General features: G+C 46.3%; 1 long non-coding RNA gene across 3 annotated transcripts; it reads right to left on the bottom strand.

Moving 5' to 3' along the window:
- Positions 1–1,769: 1,769 nt before the first annotated feature.
- On the bottom strand, positions 1,770–19,366 carry LOC123287587 (uncharacterized). 3 transcript variants are annotated; one of them, XR_011497081.1, is made up of 6 exons: positions 18,784–19,323; positions 17,961–18,022; positions 10,001–10,114; positions 7,699–7,787; positions 6,906–7,178; positions 1,777–5,889 (listed from the first exon to the last, which is right to left on the bottom strand). It is a non-coding gene; the product is annotated as an uncharacterized lncRNA (long non-coding RNA). The 3 variants fall into 3 exon arrangements; XR_011497082.1 differs by lacking the exon at positions 6,906–7,178 and having other exon boundaries at positions 1,770–5,889; XR_006530928.2 differs by lacking the exons at positions 1,777–5,889; positions 6,906–7,178 and having other exon boundaries at positions 7,243–7,787; positions 18,784–19,366.
- Positions 19,367–20,209: the final 843 nt, after the last annotated feature.

A 20,209-nucleotide genomic window follows, 5' to 3' on the forward strand; every position in this document is an offset into this window, starting at 1 on the left:
TGTTCTAGTCAGGCCTTCAGTTGACTGGATGAGTCCCACCCACAGTATGAGGGCAATCTGCTTTACTCAAAGTCCACTGATTTAAACGTTAATCTCATCCAAAACATCCTCAGAGAAATATCCAGAATAATGTTTGACTACGTATCTGGGTACCAAGGACCAACCAAACTGACACAAGAAGTTAACCAGCACATATTATTTGCCAGGAACTAGTCCTAACTCTGTAAGGTCCAGACTAAAGATTTTGGCCCTACCAAGCTCCGTTTCTGTTCCACCGCTGGACTCAGCACACTCTGATACTCTACTCCTTATCCCACAGTACTGTAATGATTTGATCACATGCCTGTGGGCTCTGCTAGACATCGAGGCTTCTGAGGGCAGGGACTGCGGGGTCTTTTGGGGATGATGTTACAAGACGATGAAGCAAGTGCCTAGCACAGAGAATTGCTCAGTGTAATTTGTGAAATAAGGTGATGAATTAATGGAAGGATTCAGAAGCTAGAAATAACAGCAGCATTAAGTTACATAATCTCCACATAATGAACTTTGTTTCTGAATATTTGTTGCATCAGAAGTGCAACAGAGCTTGGCTACCTTGTCCCAAGAACACATGTACACACATACCCATACTCATTTTGAAAGATTTGCCAGGGTCATTAGAGATGTATACAAGGATTAGCCTTCCTGCCTTTCCCAAGGCAAAATGAAGCAGAGGGAAGAACCTGGGTTTATAACTTCAGACAGATTTGCCTTTGACTCATATGGCAGCTCCTTGTTAACTGCCTGAACTTGGGCCTAATTCTTATATTCTCAAAGACTCAGGCTTTTTTAAAAAATGAATCATATGAGAACAATAATAATACTTACAACACAGTGTTGTTAGAAAAATTAACTGCCTAGCCTATAGTAAGTAGATCCTTAGTAAAAGGATCCTCTTTCTCTCTTCCTTATCTATGTTGGTGCCTTAACTACTGAAAGTAGCTAAGAACATGTTGGTGAGTTCTGAAGATACTCAGTCTTTCTTGATATTCTAGGCTTCCTTTTTGTTTTCTTGAAATTTTTGACCCAAAGGGAGGACGTGAATTGTGTAGTAGATGATCCCATGTGAAAGAAGAGAGAACGTGGCTGGCGTGTGCACCATTTTGTTTTCTGTTGCAATTGGTAATTTCTAATCTTTTCTGGGACATGGGTACTTTTGAGGATCTTCAGAAAGCGAGGACTCTTTCCCCAGAAAAATGCACATCCACGCAACACTTTGCATGTAATCTCGGGGAGTTCATGGATACCGTGGACTCCGGGCTAAGAACCCTGGGTCAGAGTGTCCTCATTTGCTGTCTGTTTGTCTTCTGCCTCCTGCCTCACATGTTCTCTCTCTCTCGTCTTTGCCTCTATCTTTCTGTTTCTCTTTCTGTCTATATTTTTATCCACTTAACTAATGTGCTAAGGATTAGGATAAGGGTTGTGGATGGATAGATGGATGAATGCATAGGAAAGCAGAGGGCAGGAAAGAGCTATGGAGTCAGAACGGTTCCTTCATTTTTCCTGGAAAGTTCGCTGGTGTGTCACCTTGGGGATGCTGGTCTATCATAAGGCAGAATGTAGTTAGGGCTAAACTCATAGTCTCTGGAGCAAGACTGCTGGGTTCAAAGCCTGGCTCTGTGTGACTTTGGGAATTAATTCTGTCTATATCTCAGTTTCCCCATCTTTAAAATGGGTACCATGCTACCATATTGAATTTTTATAAGAAATAAATAAGCTAAGACAGATATAGATTTTAGAATAATGTATTTAGTAAATGCTCAGTAACTGTTAGCTGCTACTATTATTAATTTGGATGATTTAAAACCACCAATAATACGATTTCTTATAGACAAAGCATGACCTACTACAAATGATAAATTCAACATCATTAAGAGGAAAATGCAATTGGAAATCCTCCTTTCAGAAAAAAAAGAACTTCTCTTCCCTTCAGGCGACTTACTCTTAAGTAGGAATTGTAGGTAGCTAGCATTAAAGGGTAGCTAGGATACCATCCTGGATTTTTTCCTGAGACCCAGTGAGAAGTGAAATTCATGGTCCATGAGACATTTTTTCTATAATAACAAGGCTTTTCCATTAGGAGAGGAACCCAAGCCTACTTCTGGACCTCGCAAGGAGGGTTTATATCCTTTTGTTTCTTACTCAGGAAGGGTCTCTAGACTGGTGATTATTTTTATACTAGGGCAGAAAGGTATACCATTATATCACATTACAAAGCTGACGCTTTCCCATGAGAGGATACTTAGAAGAAAAAAAAAAGATGAAAAAAGAAATGTAAATGTGTAGTCATCATGCTAACACATCATATTTTTAAGGTAAAATACTGTCTAAAATGGAATTTATAATGTATAGGTGTTGTTTACATTTGGCCCTTCATTCTTCTCTAACGTCCCTGTTTTTAGAAGGAAAATATTAAGTGTGGCGGAACTGCAGCAGAATGGTAAAGTTAATGCAGTATTGCCAGAGGGGAAGAACCCTTCATTCTAGAGCAGCTCCTGGCACCCCACCCCTGCTCCTGGGACGTGAAGGTGCAGCTGAGGATGCGTCCAGAAGATGGCGCTGCCCGCAAAACCTGGGAGGGCGGGAGGCCAGGAGCTGTCAGTTACAAGGAGAGCAGGGAGAGGAAGGGGGGAGGAGAGGTGCAAGGGAGACTGAGCAGGGGCCGCGGTCGGAGTTCTAATGGTTCCAGAGGTACGAATTGCCAATTTAAAAGGGAGCATAATTTAATTCTAATTGTAATTGAGGTGGGAGGAAACACCTGCCTTAAGTCTAAGTACATTCAGATGAATCTGGGAACCAGCCTGGTCTCCTAGTAGCTTATTTGCATGAGAACTGAGGATCCTCCTGGGACAAACTCATTGGAAGGGAAGAAGGAGTGGTGCCTGCCCAGTAACAGTTTGGTCCTGGACCACTAAGTGTTAATTGTGGGAATGGCCTGGGAGTGGCTCCTGAGTTGTGAACACAGTCTGCATCTTGTGGGGAGAGAGAGGAATCTATGTAAACCCCGGAAGAGACATTTTACTAAAACTCCTAGAAAGCACTGAGGTACAAGCCACACAGCCTTGGATCTCTTCTGGCACTGTGTAACACCATTAGCTGGCCCAGGGATGGTCCCAGGTGCTGGCCGACTAGGATTCCGTGCTGTGACTGGGGTGGTGGGGACATTGCTAACAGTGGCCATAATCGCCATGCACCCAGAACTTATTCTCTGCCCAGCCCGGGCCAGCGGTTTATATTTTTGTCTCATTTAGGTTTCAAAATAAACCTAGAAGGTAGATTCATCTCCAGTCTCATTCTATAGAAGAGGAAACTGAGGCTGACTTAACTTGTGGGTGGAGCTGGAGAGTTGCAGGACCTGGGTTTGCAGCCAGGTGGGCCTGGCTCCAGGGCACAGGGCTGCTGCCATTCTTGCCCCGGTGCCTGTTTGAACTGTGGCAGCAACAGGCCTTGCCCACAGTGTGTGCCGTGAGGACAAGATGGGGTTGAGGAGGACGGTTCAGTTAGCAGTGCTAACTGGCTTTGTCTCGAGGTCTCCAGGTGCTCCTGGACTTAAGCAGGCCTAGAAGACCTGGGTTTGTGGAAGGAGTCGAGCAGGAGAGGGGTGGCGTGATCAGGGCCGTGAGAGGCCAGACTGACCGTGCTGGGGGGCATGAAGCCTATGCAGGAAGGGTGGGCTGGAAGGGCATAGTGCTGAGGCTGGCACATGCAGGCACAAAGAGAACACAGCGAAGGCAGAGCGAGGTGGGCTTCACTTCCCTGGGACCCCAGAAACCTTCGGGTTGTTGTCTTCCTGGGGGTTCACTCGCCACGCTTTGAGTTCTTGGTGCTGCCCAGAGAGTATGGGTTATTTATGGGTCCCGGTCAACTTGGCATGAAGTTGGTATCAGAAGTGAAATATTTTGTTTCTGAACAAGGTTGAAGAGAAAATAACTTTACTGTCAATTCTGTTATCTGTGAGGAAATAAGGTTAATTGAAATCTACAGATTTCAACAGCTAACAGCTTTGCCTGCTTTTGCAACCTATCTTTCACCACTGCTTCCAGAAAAGAGCAAAATTGACTAATCAGATTTTCACATTTACTCCTTCGTGTCTTCCATATGAGGTGCTAATAAGCAGTGAAATGGCCCAAATGTGGACAGCAGGAGGGAGAGGAAGGGAAGCAGAGGTCTGGATAACAGTCCAGCTAGATATTAAGTTCTCAGAAACCCAGAACTGAGCATTGGGATGTGTTTGTGCCCATGTTATTGTGGCTGGCCACTGGGAGGGAACCAGGACATGGAATGGGGTGGGGCGGGAGGGGTGGTGAATCTGGGGCCTAATAGACGCAGATGTCACTGAAGTTCAGAATTCAAGGGCACCCCACAAAGTCTACATGCCCTAAGAAGTTTGACAAAATATCCCGTTTGGGAGGCTTCCCTGGGGAACACAGGCACAAAATTGGGGTGAGCTGAACTGAGCAGCAGCCAGCAGGGTAAAGGAATTCAGTGAAGAACTCCATGCCCCTCGTCATTCCTTTCCTCTCCTGTTCCCCCGGATAGTGGCTTTGTGCGGTAAATGTTTATGTAATATCTGAATTACTGGTGATGTCATACCTGCCCTTGCATCTTAGAACACATTGTGATTTAGAATTGAAATTCTTTATCATCTCCATTTCTGCTAAGTAGGATCTATTCTTGATGTGAGGATGCGGGACCTTGGGAAGAACAATTATATCTGAGAGAAAAGGGCTTGGTGTGTAACCTCTGGAGCACCCTTCCTTTCTCTTAGAAGCAGTGGAAATGGGTTTCCTAAATGAGGAGGTTGTAAGTGGGGCTGATGGGGTAGGGGGCTGGAGAGAGGGAGGGTAAGGGTTTTCTACCCTCCTCGGTGGTAGGAGTGTACAGAGCTTACCACAGACCCAAAGTAGATGCCCCAGGGCGGGAAGAACGTCTGCAGCAAGGAGCTGTGGAGAAGATGTTGAGGCCACCCGGCAGGAGGAAGAGAGGTAGGGATAGGATGAGCTCTGTGTGGCTGCAGCCTCTGCTCAAGCCCTCATGTACTGTTCTGACAGAGCTGCAGGGAAAGGAGAAGGGCCTGGGGCAGCTCCTTTTCTCTCATGGCGCACTGCCCATTATTCCACAGCCTAGGAGTTCTCACCCCCGCCAGCTGCTACTCTGGCCTCTTGCAGCCCAAGAGCCCAGAAGCGATGCCCGGGCCATTGCGGCTTCATTCCACACTGGGCACAGCCCTGGAGCCTGCTCTTCAGGGGAATCCAGACCCTGATGGGCTTTCCACAGGCTGGGTGCCTGGTCCTACCGATCATGGTGCATCACAGCCCAGGAGAGAGGCCAACACCCTCAGAGGAGAATCCCTGAGGACAAATATCTACCAAGGCTTTCCACACTCTTGGTAACATCTCATCTTCTTATTATGGGATGTGGGTAATTATGATAAGGGTGGAGAGATGGAGTTGTGTAGGAAATTTGAGTGCTATTATAATATGGTGAGGGGATTTCTCTATACCAATTTTGTGAAAGTTTACTCCCACGAGATCTCTTGAGTTATTGTGTTGCTTACTTTCATTGGGAAGTTAATAAACCTCCCTAGGATTCTGTAAGCAGACATTGTCTCTGACCATGACCCTGGTGACCCCAGGGAGACCCTGCTCTGGAGTTGCTGGCTGAGAAGTCTCAGTTTTGGTGCTTACGTTCCTGGGAAAGCTGGACTTGAACATGGACCACCTTATTTACCAGGATTCTAGGAAGCTTAATTTTTGTTTTCGGCTCCATGAAGGGTCAGGTGTGTTATTTGGCCATTAACGACACAGTCTCGGAAAAGTCTCGTCATCATCCTGACTTCAGTTTCTTCATCTGAGAAATGAGAGGGTTACAAAGATAATGTCAGAGGATATTATTCACCTCTAAAAGTCTCTTACTCTAAGTCTGGGACCAACAGTTTACATCTCTGACTCTATTTCCTTATCCTCAAATGGGGATAATCATACCCACCCTTATCTTCTAATCTAAGTGAAAGCACTTAGACCTCTGAGGAGGAAAAGCATTATATAAATCCAGAGCAGAATCATTATTATATTCTGTTCTCTCCTCGTCATTCATCCTTGCCTGCTCTGCAATTATGCCCTTGGGTGAGTTATGTGAACAAGTAGTCACACCTAGCACGTTTCTTGGGTGATGGAGCATTCTGATTGTGCTGGTGGAAAAGACACCAAAAGTCTTTATTTAGTTATTTTAGTGTGGAACTCTCTATCTATTTAGTATACAAGCCAAAATTGGAACACATTAGTACCTCTAGAACATAAGATTTGTGGTTGTTTGAACTTTGTAGTTGGTTTTCTTGACCTTGAGTTTCTGTGGGTGCTGTTTTGACCAGAGCATAAACTCAATTTCCCAGCCTGGGAAAGCACAGCATGAGTTCTCTTGGACTCTCAGTGAGACCCTGATAAGGCCCCAAACTCTGACACCACCTGGGGTTCAGAGTAAAACCAGGCTCCCCATGCCTGGAAAATGTACACAGCCAAGTGTGCATAAATACCGCACCTAGCTGAACACACACACAGGCTTGTAATTGCTTTCGTATTTTCCCACTGTAGCCACCAGAGGCCTCCCAAATTATGGTTGATTTTTATGTCAGTGGAAATCTACTGGGAATTAACAACAAAAATCATTTTAAAATTGAATCGAATGCCTACGACAGTTCAAAGTCGGTTACCTTGTTCATTCAACATTGCTATTCATGCAAAATGTCATGCAAATCAGTCCTTATTTACTGAGCACTTTGCTTCAGCAACCAAAAAAATGCTGAGAAAAAAATTGCTTATGTTTAGCCATCTATTTTTCCAAAAATAGGACAGCAATTAAAGTAGTACCACATGATGTGACTGATGATATCAGTGCAGGAAAAGAACGCCATCTCAGTGGCTGGTGCTCAGGGCTGAGCATCTGTCCCTCGTCAGGGGCTGGGCACAGCGTCCAGAAGAGAAGTCCTGGAGCAAGGGCCATGGGCGATGAAGATACTACGCAGGACACAGGATGATGAAGGTATCCTTTGTGGGGAATAATCAGGACAACTGTGCCTTCCAACAGGGGACCTCAGAGAGCCTTTGGGAACCCGATTTCACCTCTGTGGTCCTCAGTTCCTTCTACGAAAATGAGAGATTTGAGCCACGTGGTATCTAAGTCCTTAAGATTCTGTGACCATTTTCTAAAGCATTTAGGACCCCGTATCGTGCCTCTGTTATATGCAATTGCAACACAAGGTAATTTGCAAACGTCTTATTACTTAACCCTCATGACTCCCCTTTGAAGTACGAATAGCCAGCTCCATTTTATAGATGGTGAAACTAAGCTCAAAATAGTGAAGTCACTTGCCAATGGTCACACATATTGTGACAAAGCCAGGATTTGCACTCAGATCAGATTGATTGCAAAACTTCTCACTGCCTTATCCTATCTTTCATGCATTCCTAAACTGAGAGCATAAACTCAATTACCCAATGTAATTTAACTCCTGGGGTGTAGTATTGATTGCTGGTTGCTGTATCAGTTAAGAATTGGACTGGTGGTAAGCAGCCCAGACAAATAATGGCTTCAACATACACTAGTTTATTCTCCCACATAAGTATGGATATAGGCTGAGCTCTTTCTGTCATTCTGCTTTACCATAGCCTAGGATGTGGTTTCCATCCTCAAGGTCGACTTATGGTCCAAGATGGCTGATGGAGATCCAGCTATCACATTTGGATTGCAGGCTGAAAGGAGGAAAGCAGAAGAATACAGTTGGCAGGTCTCCAAGTTGAGTTTTCTTCGTTTAAGCAACATTTCAAAAGCTCTGCATGGTCCCTCTGCTTAGATCTCACTGGCTAGAATTTAATGACATGGCCACACACAGTGGTGCAAATGTAAAGCTGACAAATGTAATCTTTATTCTGGGCAGTAAACTGCCCAGTTAAACACGAGGGTTTATGTTGTCATGGAAGAAGAGGAAATTGGGTACTGGGAAGCAAAGAGCAGCCTTTGTTATAGTTACCAACCTCACAGCTACCCCTGGATCTTTCCTGCTGCTGGATCCCTGATTTTCTTCAGGTCTCTGCCCTACCCCAGCCTCTCAGGTAATCCTTAATAGTCAGACTCAGTCAGGGTGGTACCACTCTCCTTGCCTGTGATGCCTGTGATTAGGCATATGACTAGTTCTGGACAACGAGATATCAGAGGACTTCTGGAAAAGGTTTCTTTGCTCTTAAAAAAGTGATGCTTGGAAAAAGACTGACTTTCTTCTTCTACTAGACATTGTAGCACGTGGTAATGACACCTGGAAATATAGCGGCCATCTTTGTAACCCTGTGGAAAACCTACTTCTGAGAATTAAGCTGTACTTGGAGTATGGCAGAGGGGAGAGATGGAAAGAAGCTGGGCTCTTGGCGATGAGTTGACCAACTCTGGAGCTGGCCTACCAGACTTCTTATGAAATACATGTCCATACTGTTTAAACCAGTTGAATCAGGGTATTTTCTTCCTGCAGCCAAAGGTATCCTGACTGATACACAAGAGGAAGAAAGGAAGAGACCCATTCCTTTATGCCCTCAGGATGGCAAGCTAGCCACCAATCTATGCCTGTCTTTGGACTGAACCCTTGTATTGCTCTATTTCTTACAAGAGGTACCTTTGTTTTTGATTTCCATAGAGAGGAGAGCTTTATATAGAGTATTTAATAGGTTCAGGTTAGAATCAGAATATTTTAGGATTACAAGGGACTTCTTCACTCAAGGATCAAAGAGAGTCAACGATTTCTCCAGGATCACATACCAAGTTAGGGGTAGAAGTGGGATGGGGGCCAGCCTTCTGGAGACTTCTCTGAAGAACTCTTTCACCATATCATTGTCCCTCTCCCCTCCAGTCCAACTACTGCTGCAAGGACTGAAATGCCGTGGGTCTGTCTTGGTCATGGTTTGAACTCTTCCAGAGAGATGGCCCTCTTGGCCTTGCTTTCTGCCCTGTGCATATGAGTCCTCTCCGTGTCAGGCTCCAGGGCTGGCCATGTCGGGAATGATGACTTATAATTGTAGGCAGGAGGTGATTTTCAGCTTCAGCTGTTGCCAACCACATCAGCCATGGCTGTCACCCTTCCCCTCTACCTCCTCTTGCCAAAGCATGCTGGAAATCATTAAGATGGCCATGTCTCCTTCCCTTGAAATCAGACCCCAAAGGGTTTCCCTGCACTCAAGCCCCATCTACTCTTCATTCCAGACCATCATGTCTCATTTGGCCAGTCAGCACGCACCTGAATGGGAGAAATTCCCCCAGCAAGAGTCAGAAGTGTGCAGCTGTACAGGGCTTTCGGGGAGGTGCTCTGGGACTGAAGTGACAGGCTCAATCATGTTCTGGGGATATTCTCCAAGAGAGGCAGCATGGCAGTCATGGGACTGGAAGTCAGAGGGACCTCGCTAAGCCACCTGCTAGTTGCAAGATCTTAGACAGGCTATTTAAATTCCCTGTGCCTCAGTTTCCTCACCTGAAACAGTGAATATAATAATATCTACCTTGTAGAGTTTGAATAAATACTAAATGACATAATATATATATAAAGTACTTAGCAGACACTCAATAAGCAATTTTAAAAAGTATCTAGAAGGCACTCAATAAACTATTAATTTAAAAATAAACATTTGGGGGCCGGCCTGGTGGTGCAGTGGTTAAGTTCTCACAATCTGCTTCAGTGGCCGAGGGTTTGCTGGTTCAGATCCCGGGTGCAGACAGGGCACCGCTTATCAAGCCATGCTGTGGCAGGCGTCCCACATATAAAGTAGAGGAAGGTGGGTATGGATGTTAGCTTGGGGCCAGTCTTCCTCAAAGAGGAAAAAAGAAAACATCCAGCATGGAGTTACAATAGCATTTAGGCTTCAACTTGTGTCTTGTTTTTTTCTGAGTTAATGCTCTTTGCTCCTCTGTCTGACTTGATACTTACTGGTTCCCTGCAAAAGGTTGTGTCCCTTCTCCCCAGTCATAGATTCTTAGCGTTGTTGGGAACTTGGAGCTCTGGGTCAGGATCTGCTTAGTTCCGGCCTCTCATGCACTCTTCCTGAGCAAACAGGATCAAGACAAAGGAAGTCAGTCTAACTGTTGGAGCCTGAGTTACCACCACCCCATGAGTTATCATCACTTTGCCGGGAGAAAATATCTCCCATGACATTATGGAGGCACCAGAAAGAATGGCACCCTGTTAAGGGCTTATGGTACAGGTTAGCCTGGCTCTAACTCATCCTCTGTCTATCCAGGCCATTCTGGCCTTCTTCAGCTGGGCTTGTCCCCTTTCCTCCGAAGTCCTCCTGGATCTTATCTGGCCTTTCAAAGGGTAGATAATCCTGGAGAGAAGGCAGCCCCAGGTATTATCTTAATCACCCATAGCAAGAGATGGAACTAAAGGGATGAACTGGGATGAATAACAGAAATGGTGTCCCCTTTGCTCTACTCACTGACAACTCCATCTCCTGACATGACGACCAATTTTATGTGACTTTGAGAACATAATATCATCTTTGATGTTTACCATCCTCCCTGGAGGTGGAATGAGGGGATTTGAAGACCCGTCCCATGAGACTCTTAGGTTTGATCAACAATGACCTCATAATAGCCGGTAAATTTGGTTAATCCCATTAGTGTTCTTAATTTAATTGCAGTGGTCATATAAGCTCCCTGTTCAAACACAGCCATATTGTCCACCTCTGGCTGTGAGTTTCTTGTCTGTACTGACGATTTAGGGATGTAAGCTCTGCTGCGGTGAGCACAATGTCTACACCAGCACAAGCATCCTCAAATCAACATCACCATAATTCAGAGAATGCCTTTCATGTCTTCCACAGAAAACAGGTTAAGGAAATAGTAAATGAAAAAAAGTCAGACAGATTCTTAAGGGGAACATTTGCTATTTCAAGGTTTGAGTAGCTGGAGGGTATCTTACAACAAAGTCAGGTAGTCCTCCTATCCTGGGGACTCTTGAAAAATCCCCGATAGGCACTTGTTCCAGAGATTGGCCTGAATATATGGAACAAACGCTGCTGGGACAGAGATCCCACTGCACTGTCAAGGGGCCAGACCCTGAAGACTTCTAGAAGCCGCTGTCCTCACCTGGCATCTGGTCTGAAATACCAGAGGACATGCTGGGAATTGGTGAAGGACGGAGAAGGATGTCCTCAGGAACAGGGCTCACGGAGGCTCTTGTGACACAAGTGGTTGTCTCCAATTTGCCCCCAAAGATTTTCACAAGGGAGGGGGGCGCCGGCTCTGGAGTGCACTGATCTTATCCTATATCTGCAAGAGCCCTCTTGTTCTCCGAGCTCCACAATTCTACTTAGAGGCAGTAGATGGCTCCCTCGGCAACACGGAGGGCCAGGCTGCTTGGGTGCTGAATCTCCATCCGCTGCTGGCTCACACCCTCAATTCCTTTGTTCTTTGTCTTGATTTTCCCCTAAGGTGTGTTCATCAATGTAGGTCCTTCCTTTTACATTTATTGTCTTTTTCACTCTCCACTGGCTTTTGATTCTCAATTTTTAGCATTCTCCAGCCTCTTTCTCTCCTCCTTATCCTCCCCCTGCATTTTCCTCAAGCTTTCCCTCCCCACTGCTCTACCCACCAGTTTTATTCTTCATTCTCTCTCCCTTGTTATCACCCTACTTTCTCCGTTCTGTTGTCTTTTTTCTTCCTCACAAAGCAGTCTCTGAACATATTTTAAGACAGATGTTCGTGCTCTGATAAAAACAAGAACCTGACACAAATATTTTACTGAGAAAGCCTACTCTCCACTCATCTTTAGGCCCCGCAGTGGCTCACATGCCCGTGTCCGGTGGTGTTACTCACCAGGCACATAGTTAATGTGCTGTTTCACTCCAGAATAAGATTGGCTTTCCCAAGACCAGTTATTAGTTTCTGAAGTGGTCCATTATTTTAGATGAGGAAGCTGAATTGTAGAGCTTGGTGTAATACAAAATGTGTAACAACCAAGCTGAAAAGAGGACTCCTGGAGATAACCGGGATGAGGCTTGGAGGCCAGAGCCTTTGGGAGGTCCTCCCTGACTCCCAAACATTCGTTAGATGTCCACATACATGCTGGCACTGTGTGTTTATCCCCTGCCGTCCTGCAAAAGATCCTGGTGAAAGCCTGTCTCCCGAGTAATTTCTTTGCCGCCTCACCTCTAGAGCGGTGGATTTCTGTGAGTAGCCACCGTGAGGAGTCCTATTCATATGTGAAACCAGAGAGCATTTCATTTTAAATAGGTATCGTAATTAATGATCCAGCATTTCTTTCCAACAAACACTTCTAGGCCTATGCTAGGAAATATAGGTATTAGGGATACCAAAGTAAATGAGCATGCCTCCTGTCCTTGAGGAACTGACAGTCTGCTGATATATCTTTCCCCAGTCTTGAGTTCAATTTTTCCAAAATCCCAAATTTGGGCTATCTGTACAGTTATCTGAAACAAGGACTGTCCTTGGTCCTCGGCTACGCCCTTCCAGCCCCAGTGGATGTGAGCTGTGACATCTGCTAGTGTGGTCCATGGGACTGGATGACAGACTCACTTCCGCTGAAAGTCTCCAACGTAGAATTTACCCATGGTCAGTGCCAATGGATTCTCCTAACCAGGAATTGTGTAGAAAATGCTCTCAGGTATGTTGTGTGTTTTCTGGAGATTATCATCCCCACCTGATTTTTATATGCAAAGAGGTCCACAGCCTGTTTTTTTCCAGAATTATTTCCAGAATTGTGAACAGGTTTAAAAATCACTTAGTTCTACCGCCAGCGCCGATGGCCTAGTGGTTAAGTTTGGCACGCTGTGCTTTAGTGGCCCGAGTTTGGTTCCCAGGTGCAGACCTATACCACCTGTCTGTCAATGGCCATGCTATGGCAGTGGCGGCTCACATGAAAAAAAAAAAAGAGAGGAAGATTGGCAACAGATGTTAGCTCAGGGAAAATCTTCCTTGGCTAAAAAAAAAAATCATTTAGTTGTAAAGCTACATTTAGTTCACAAAAATGTCATTGAGCTCTGCTTTGGTTACCAGAGTCACTCTTATCCGTAAAGTCACCTTGCTCAGGAACTGGTCCAATTTAAGGGAATCAAAAACCCATTTGCCCCACAGGAGGAAACTTTTGGGCATGACAGAGAAGTTCATTATCTTGAGTGTGGCGATGGTTCACAAATGTCTACCTAGGCCAAAACCTATCAAATTGTATACATTAAATACAGGTGGTTTATTGTGTGTCAATTATATTTCAATAAAACTTAAAAAAAACCCACCAGGCCCCAAATATCTCCCTTTCCTCTACCTGAAAGTCATCATTTTGGTTTTTTTGACTGTCTTCGACTTTATTAGTCAGATAGTCACTTGGTTCTCTCAGATTTCATGAAGAAAACAGGGCTAGGAAAGTTAAAAATACCCCCAATAGATTTCACACTCTTGTATCAGTTCAATCAATTTACTGACTTTTTAACAGCGGGGGTTCTGAGCTGTAAGTGGACAGAACTGGAGTTCAGGTGAGGCAGGGAAAGACGGAAAAGTCATTTTGGAGTCTGGGGAAATGTGGAGGGTGAGGGGACATGATGAAGTCACTCAGCAACCCACCAGATTCTGGGGAGGGGGACCCAGGAGATAAAAGTGGTAACGTGCGTGAATTTGTGTCAAAGGTCAACCCTGTTATTGATCAACAAGCTGTCCCCTCACTCTTCTATTCATTAGTGTAAATGGAGATCTGCTGGAGGCCTTGAAGTCAGGCAAACATGGGCATGAGAAGTTCGGGCACTGATTAGATGCACGACCTTGGGTAAGTTTTTCAACTGACCTTAACTTCACTTTCCTAGTGTGTAAAAGAGTCTGAAAATATTTATCTCAGATGGGTGTTGGGAGGCCCAGATGGGATAATACGGATGGAGAGCTTTACCCAGCGCCTTGCACATAGTAGGGCCTATGTGTCTCCCATTCCCCTCCAACCTTTCCTTACGTAAAAACAATTTTTTTACCTATATATCTTGAAGCTTCATCAAATCCATTTAAATACACGTGTATACATGCCTTTTTCTAATTACAGAAGTAATCTATTCTTATGGTTTTGAAAGAATGAAGAATACTGATCAATCAATGGGGAAAAAAAATCTCCCTTCCCTACGAGTTCTTAAGAGAAAATTAACACCCCAACATATAAACATTCATTGTAATCCTCGTAGACCCCTGTTAAGGGCAAGTAGCTGTGGAGTGGATAAGATATGGGACACTGTGTCACATGAGTTTGGCTCATTACCTTTGGCCAGCTCTGATCTCCTTTTGGCAGATCCAGGCTGACACTTATTTTCAGATATCATTGTCTTATCTTAAACCAAAGGCAGAAGAAAATTGGGCATAATTTTAGATTGCAAAGTTCCAGAATGCTCGCTCTGTGTTGAGAGCGCAGAGTGGATGCACCGCACGACCTGAAACAGATCTTTCCATTCTGCTGCTTCCTTTTTAATAAGGCCAGATCCAGAGTGTCCAATCTTACTCTTGACTTCTCTTTTTTTCCAGCCTCCAAGCACAACAGAATTAGTCTCTGACTTATCACTGACCCTTCTGCTTCTTCCCCTCCAGCACAGGCTCAGCCACCAAACCACGCCTGGCCTCTCTGGCCTGCACATCTGCTCCAGTGTTTCTGCTGGCTCTTCAACCATCACACTGCTCGTCACACACAGAGCATCTTTTTCCCTTGCCAACCATTCCAACTCCAGTGCCAACCAACCACTCCCTTAAATTCTTTATAGAGTCGTGTTTTCAAGAGCTAGAAGGGACTACAGGGGCCATCTCATCTACCCCTCCCATTGCATCAGTGTCTAGTCCGAGGCTATGTAACTAGGGTGTGCTGCGTCTGATAGCCTGATGCCCAGGCCTGGAATGCGCTGGAAGAATGGGGCAAAACTGGAGCAAGGGATGTACTGATACGTGGAGCTGGCTAGGATCACCTGGTATCACTTACTCTTAAAGCTGGGGGTGGGGGGAAGGGGTGTTCAGGATCCCCTTAATTTTGGCATTTTTGTATCACAAAATCACTTAATTTTTGGTATCACAAAGAAAGGCTCTTCTGTCTAAACAGTTTATCTGCTTGTGTCACTCAAGCCTGAGAACTTCCTGCTCAGTTGTGTTAAGGGGATTAATTAAAGTTTCAATCCCCTTAAGGTGGTGATCAGTGTCCTCATGGCCCAGGCCACACCACATGCCTTTGCACACACTGATCCCTCTGACTAGAATGTTCTTCCCACTTTTCCTACCTAGAAAATGTCTGAGCCAATCTCTCCTCTCTGACATCTGTGATGCCCCCCTCGGTGGTCCCCTTGCCTGTCATCATGACCCTCTTACAGCCACAACAATGGAATAAGAATGATAAGGACAACCACGGTAATGGATATTTATTGAGTATGGACTGTGTGCTGGGCAATATGCTAATAAATACTCATTATTTTATTTAATCAACAGAAACAACTTCATTATGATGCCACTTTCAGGGATGAGGAAATTAAGCCTTAATGAGGTTTAGTCATTCACCCAAGGTTACAGCTAGGAAATGTGGTGGCCTGGGGCTCCAACTTAAGTTCCTCTGACTCCAGAGCCCAAACCCCTAATTATGACAGTGCCTCTCACCACTTACCATGTTGTCTTAACAATTATCTGTGCGCAAGTCTTGCTTCTTGAGGACGGGGACCCTCGGCAGATCCCCAGTGCCTAGAACAGTGCCTGGCATACACTGAGTCTTCAGTAAACAGTTGTTGAATAAACGAAGTAGGAAACAAATTTCCACGGAGCCCTCCCCTCCTCCAACAGTCCTTGAACTGAACGCAGTGACTTGGGTGGAGGAATGTTCATCCGTGCCCAGGAGCAGCAGCAGCAGATGGTGCTTCTCGGCTCGGCTCTCCCTTCACTCCTGCACTGATCCGTGCTCTCTCCATCCCCTCTCCTCCTCTGAGGAAGCCCCATGCTCTAGGAATATGGCCAAGGGAGGCCATGAGTCTTGCAGCAGGAAACACCTGGCTGATCAAAGGCTTTTGCAAAGCTTTGTTTCCACAATTACCCTTTCTTTCCCTCTCTCTCTTAGATTCATGCAAAGCCAACTGGTATTTCTTTTTAAACAGCTGAGAACACCAGATGGAAGGGTAGGGGGAGGTGGAGGCACAGTGAAAGGCAGGAAGGGGACAAGCAGGGGCTGTGGATGAGGGGGGAACGTTCTGGAACATGTGATGTAGGGAAAATGCCAGACAGGTCAGCAGAGGTAGGAAAGGAAAAAAAGAGCTGAAAAAAACGAGCAGCCACCATATGTGTGCGTGCATATACATGCAGAGCTTTCAACATACCATTGAAATAGAGAAAGAAATGTTCTGGTTTCCATAGCAACAAGGCCTATTGGTGCTTCAGCCAGAGAAACTTATTGGAAAAAACGGCATTTGCCTGTTAAGGAGCCTGATGATTTGGGAGATAATTATACAGCATTCCGCCACCACTAAAGACTCACAAATACACTCCAGAAAATATTTTAAAGAGCACGGATTGTCACAAATCCCACGAAGCCAGGGGGTGGGAGTGAGAGGCAGGAGGCAAGGAAAAAAGGCTACTGGAATGATTCTCGGTGAACACCCCGGGGCGGTGGGCATATGTGAGGGACAGGCTAGAACCAGCTCGTCTGTCAGTCATCTGAGAGCTAGTGTAAGCTGGAGGCTTGACGAGTTTGTATCTGATCCCCCGGGGCTGGTACATTGAGTCCTATTCTCTGTCCCTTCAGGAAGTGGGTGGGTGGATCCGTAAAACCTAAGTGGTTAGACTCGCTATGAGAGAGTTTGCTGACCAGAGTGGTGGGATGGGCCTTTATTAGAGCCTTGCTACCAAAATGGAATGAACCATGTGAATCTCAGAGGCCATCTGGTTCCTCTGATGGGGCGGGACAAAAGCGGGAAGTCCTTAAAATTGAATAGGGTAATGTAGAAGCTTGCTAAGGGTAGAAGGAGAGGCAACACATAATTACTTTGTACTCCTCATACCACAGGGCACAGGGCTGGGCACACGACAATTGCTAATTACAATATGCAGTGAACGAATGAAGGACTGAGTGGGTAAATGGATAAATGGACAAAGGATAAATGGATAAATGGATGCTTATGGAAGTGAACTGATGCACAAATGGAAAAAGAATCATGCGTAACCAGGTCCCCATCTTCTTTCATCTTGGTCCTCCCTAGAAATGTAGTTGCAGCTCAGTTTTGTTCTCCAGAATGTGGGCATGGAGCAGGCATGCTCTCAGAGGTGGAGTCTTTGGAAGGGAGTCATGCCCTGAGATGAGCCCCTAGGTCCTGGGGCTAAAGATGGGCCAGTGTTTGCAGGACACTCTCACCTTTGAGGAGCTAGATTTTCTGCACGGGTTCTTCCCCACCGTGGATGGTACACCTGTGATGTACCCTCCTAGTGATACATCTTGAGTTAGAGAGAAGCGCTCATCCACTTCATCAAAGCACCATGGCCACTGTCTGTGGCTCTTGGGGCTCAGTGAGCTCTCAGCTTTCATCTGAATCAGTTTCCATCCTCTGGTTTCCTACAGTGCTTGGCACTGTACACTTTACACATGCCATTTATTTAATTTCTCTATTATTTGTTCTTTCCTATGTGTATGTCATACCTGTGCAACTACATAGATTATGCTCCTGAGGGGCAGAAGCCTCCTGCAGAACCTCTTCATCGTGCCAGCCGCTAGCGGAGAAGCTGGCATACCCAAAGCGTTGAAGGCTTGCAATGCTGACATCGAAGAGAAGGACACTGATCCGCAGCCTTTAAGAACTGACTGAAGGCATCAGGCTCCACCCCAAGCTAGGATCAGCTCCATTCCAACATGCTCCCTGTACACCAAACACACCTACACCCACACCTACCATTTTGTGGGTGCTGCCTGGTCTGCTTGCACATTTGGGTCTGGGCTTGAGAGCTGTGTGAACTGAGGAGAGAGAAAGGGAAGGAGTCAGGGAAAGGGATGGAGGACTCATACCCCTGTTACTCACAGGTGCTTGGCCTGTTCTTGAGGGGCCTGTCTGGGAAGGGAAGACAGAACCAGCATCCGAGAGGTTGCCTGACAGGAGCACCTGGGACACCACTGCCTCTTTACTGCCACAATCCCGGAGGTGCATTTTGCTCACACTCTGTTTTCCAGGCAAGGAAATGAAGGTTCAGAGAGGTTGAGCAAATTGCTCAAGATCACACAGGTAGTGAGTGCCATATGCTGGATTTACATTCAGGAATCACACTGTCTTAAGTGTCCAGGCTCTTGACTCCTGTCTTATATTGGCTTTTGTGACTCAGGCTCACTGAACGCACTGGAGGAAGCCAAAGTATGTTTCATTTCCCCAAATAGATGCTTCTTTCAAAATACAGCTGGTTTGGGAGCATGAAAGAGAAAATCGGATCAGAGCCCACTGCTAGTTAAAATGAAGATGAAGGAAGCAGAGTTCAGAGCAGGGAAAAACTTATAAGTCTTATTTTGTGTAAGCATCATATTAAACAGATTCGTTTCCAACTATAAACAGATTTTCACATTTCCACCTCCCCCCTTTCATTCCTCTTCATCAGCCCCCAGCATCCCTAACAGACTGTTCCCTTCCTTCTTGTTTGGATTACAAGGAAGCAAAATTGGCTTTCTTTCCATTCTCCATCCCCCCACCCGCCGCCGCCTTGCACCATCTGGGGGTGCATGTTTCTTACCCCAGTTTCCATTAAAATCCTCCCTTCGCTTCCTGTCCAGCGGCCCATTCGCTTGTGCAGCTCTGCGGGGAGTTTCTCCGACGGCCGCCAGGGGTCGCAGTCGAGCAGCCGGAGCCTCCTCTCCGCAGGGGCGCAGCGGCCGCCTGCCGGGAATCGCGAGCTCGGTTCCTGTGGGTATCAGCGCCCAGCATTGATCAGGCCGCAGCTCTGCAGTGCTTTCTGGGGGAGCGAGAGGCCAGGCTCGGGCTTTTTCAGGCAACTAGAGCCCCGCCGCCTCAACCCTGCCGCCCCAGGCTCAGAGCAAACAGTGCTCAATCAAGTGGAGCGAGGCCGGCCGCTCGCCCTGGCGCAGGGTCGAGCCCTGCCTTTCAGGATTCCTAAAGAGAACAGGCGTGGGAAACCACACGGGGCCTGGGAATCAGCGGGGCCAGCGCCAGCCAGGCCTGACTTCCTCAGGAGGGGAGGGACGTGGTGCTACAGGGACAGCTCTGAATGTAAGAGGGGAGCACGTCTCCCACCCTTGTCCTCTTCCTGCCCCGCATCCCGTCAGCAGCCCAGGCCCCCCAGGCACAGTGCCGCTCTCCTCCTGCACACACGTGGACCCTCCCTGCTCACAGGGGATTTCTTGGTCACTTCACACAGTCTTGGCTCAGCCTCCCATGGTCTCCGCATGTGCCTGGAAAGCAAGGCCTCTGCCAGAATGTGATCAGATGGGATGCAGAGGAGGGGAGCGGAGCACGTGCTTCCTTTAGCATATGAATTTTTCAACGTTACATTTTCATCTCTCTGCCCTATTTCTCTCGATTCCCTCCCACTGCTCTTTTCAGAGATGGAGCTGCTGCTTAAGATTTGATGCAATTACTGGGCACCTAAGATGGAGGCACAGGGGGTAGGAAGGAGGCGAGAGGGAGCAGAGGGGAGGCGGAAGGCGTGTGCCAGCCCGGGATGCCTGCAGTCTGTTAATGAAGAGAAGCTGGGGGCTCGCGGAGGCTTTTGCCGGCCTTGGGAGGCAATGTTGAGCGGTTTTATTCAAGCCAGTGAGGTGAACCAACGGAGGCCCACAGGCACCTCCGCTGCTTTTCCTTCCTCTTTTCTCCTGCCCCTCCCTTCCATCCTCCTTCCGTTTGTTCCTTTCTTCCTTCCTTAGAGACCGACGCAAGGCCACATATAGACAAATATACCTGCATAAATATATGCTTCTAATACAAGACAGATTTTGATCTTTTATAATAAGCTTTAAAGGACTAAGGAGCTATGGGAAGAGAAAATAATTTTAATGCAAGGATCTGGTAAGTTTTTTGAAATAAGTGGGATTTGAGCTGGATCTTGAGGAATGGGTAGGACTTCTGCAAGAGGAAACAAGGCATGCCAGGCAGAAAAAAGAGCTTAACGAAGACATAAAAGTGAGAGATTTCATAGCATTTGA

The sequence above is a fragment of the Equus asinus genome, chromosome 22 (genome assembly GCF_041296235.1).
Source record: "Equus asinus isolate D_3611 breed Donkey chromosome 22, EquAss-T2T_v2, whole genome shotgun sequence".
Taxonomy (NCBI): Eukaryota; Metazoa; Chordata; class Mammalia; order Perissodactyla; family Equidae; genus Equus; species Equus asinus.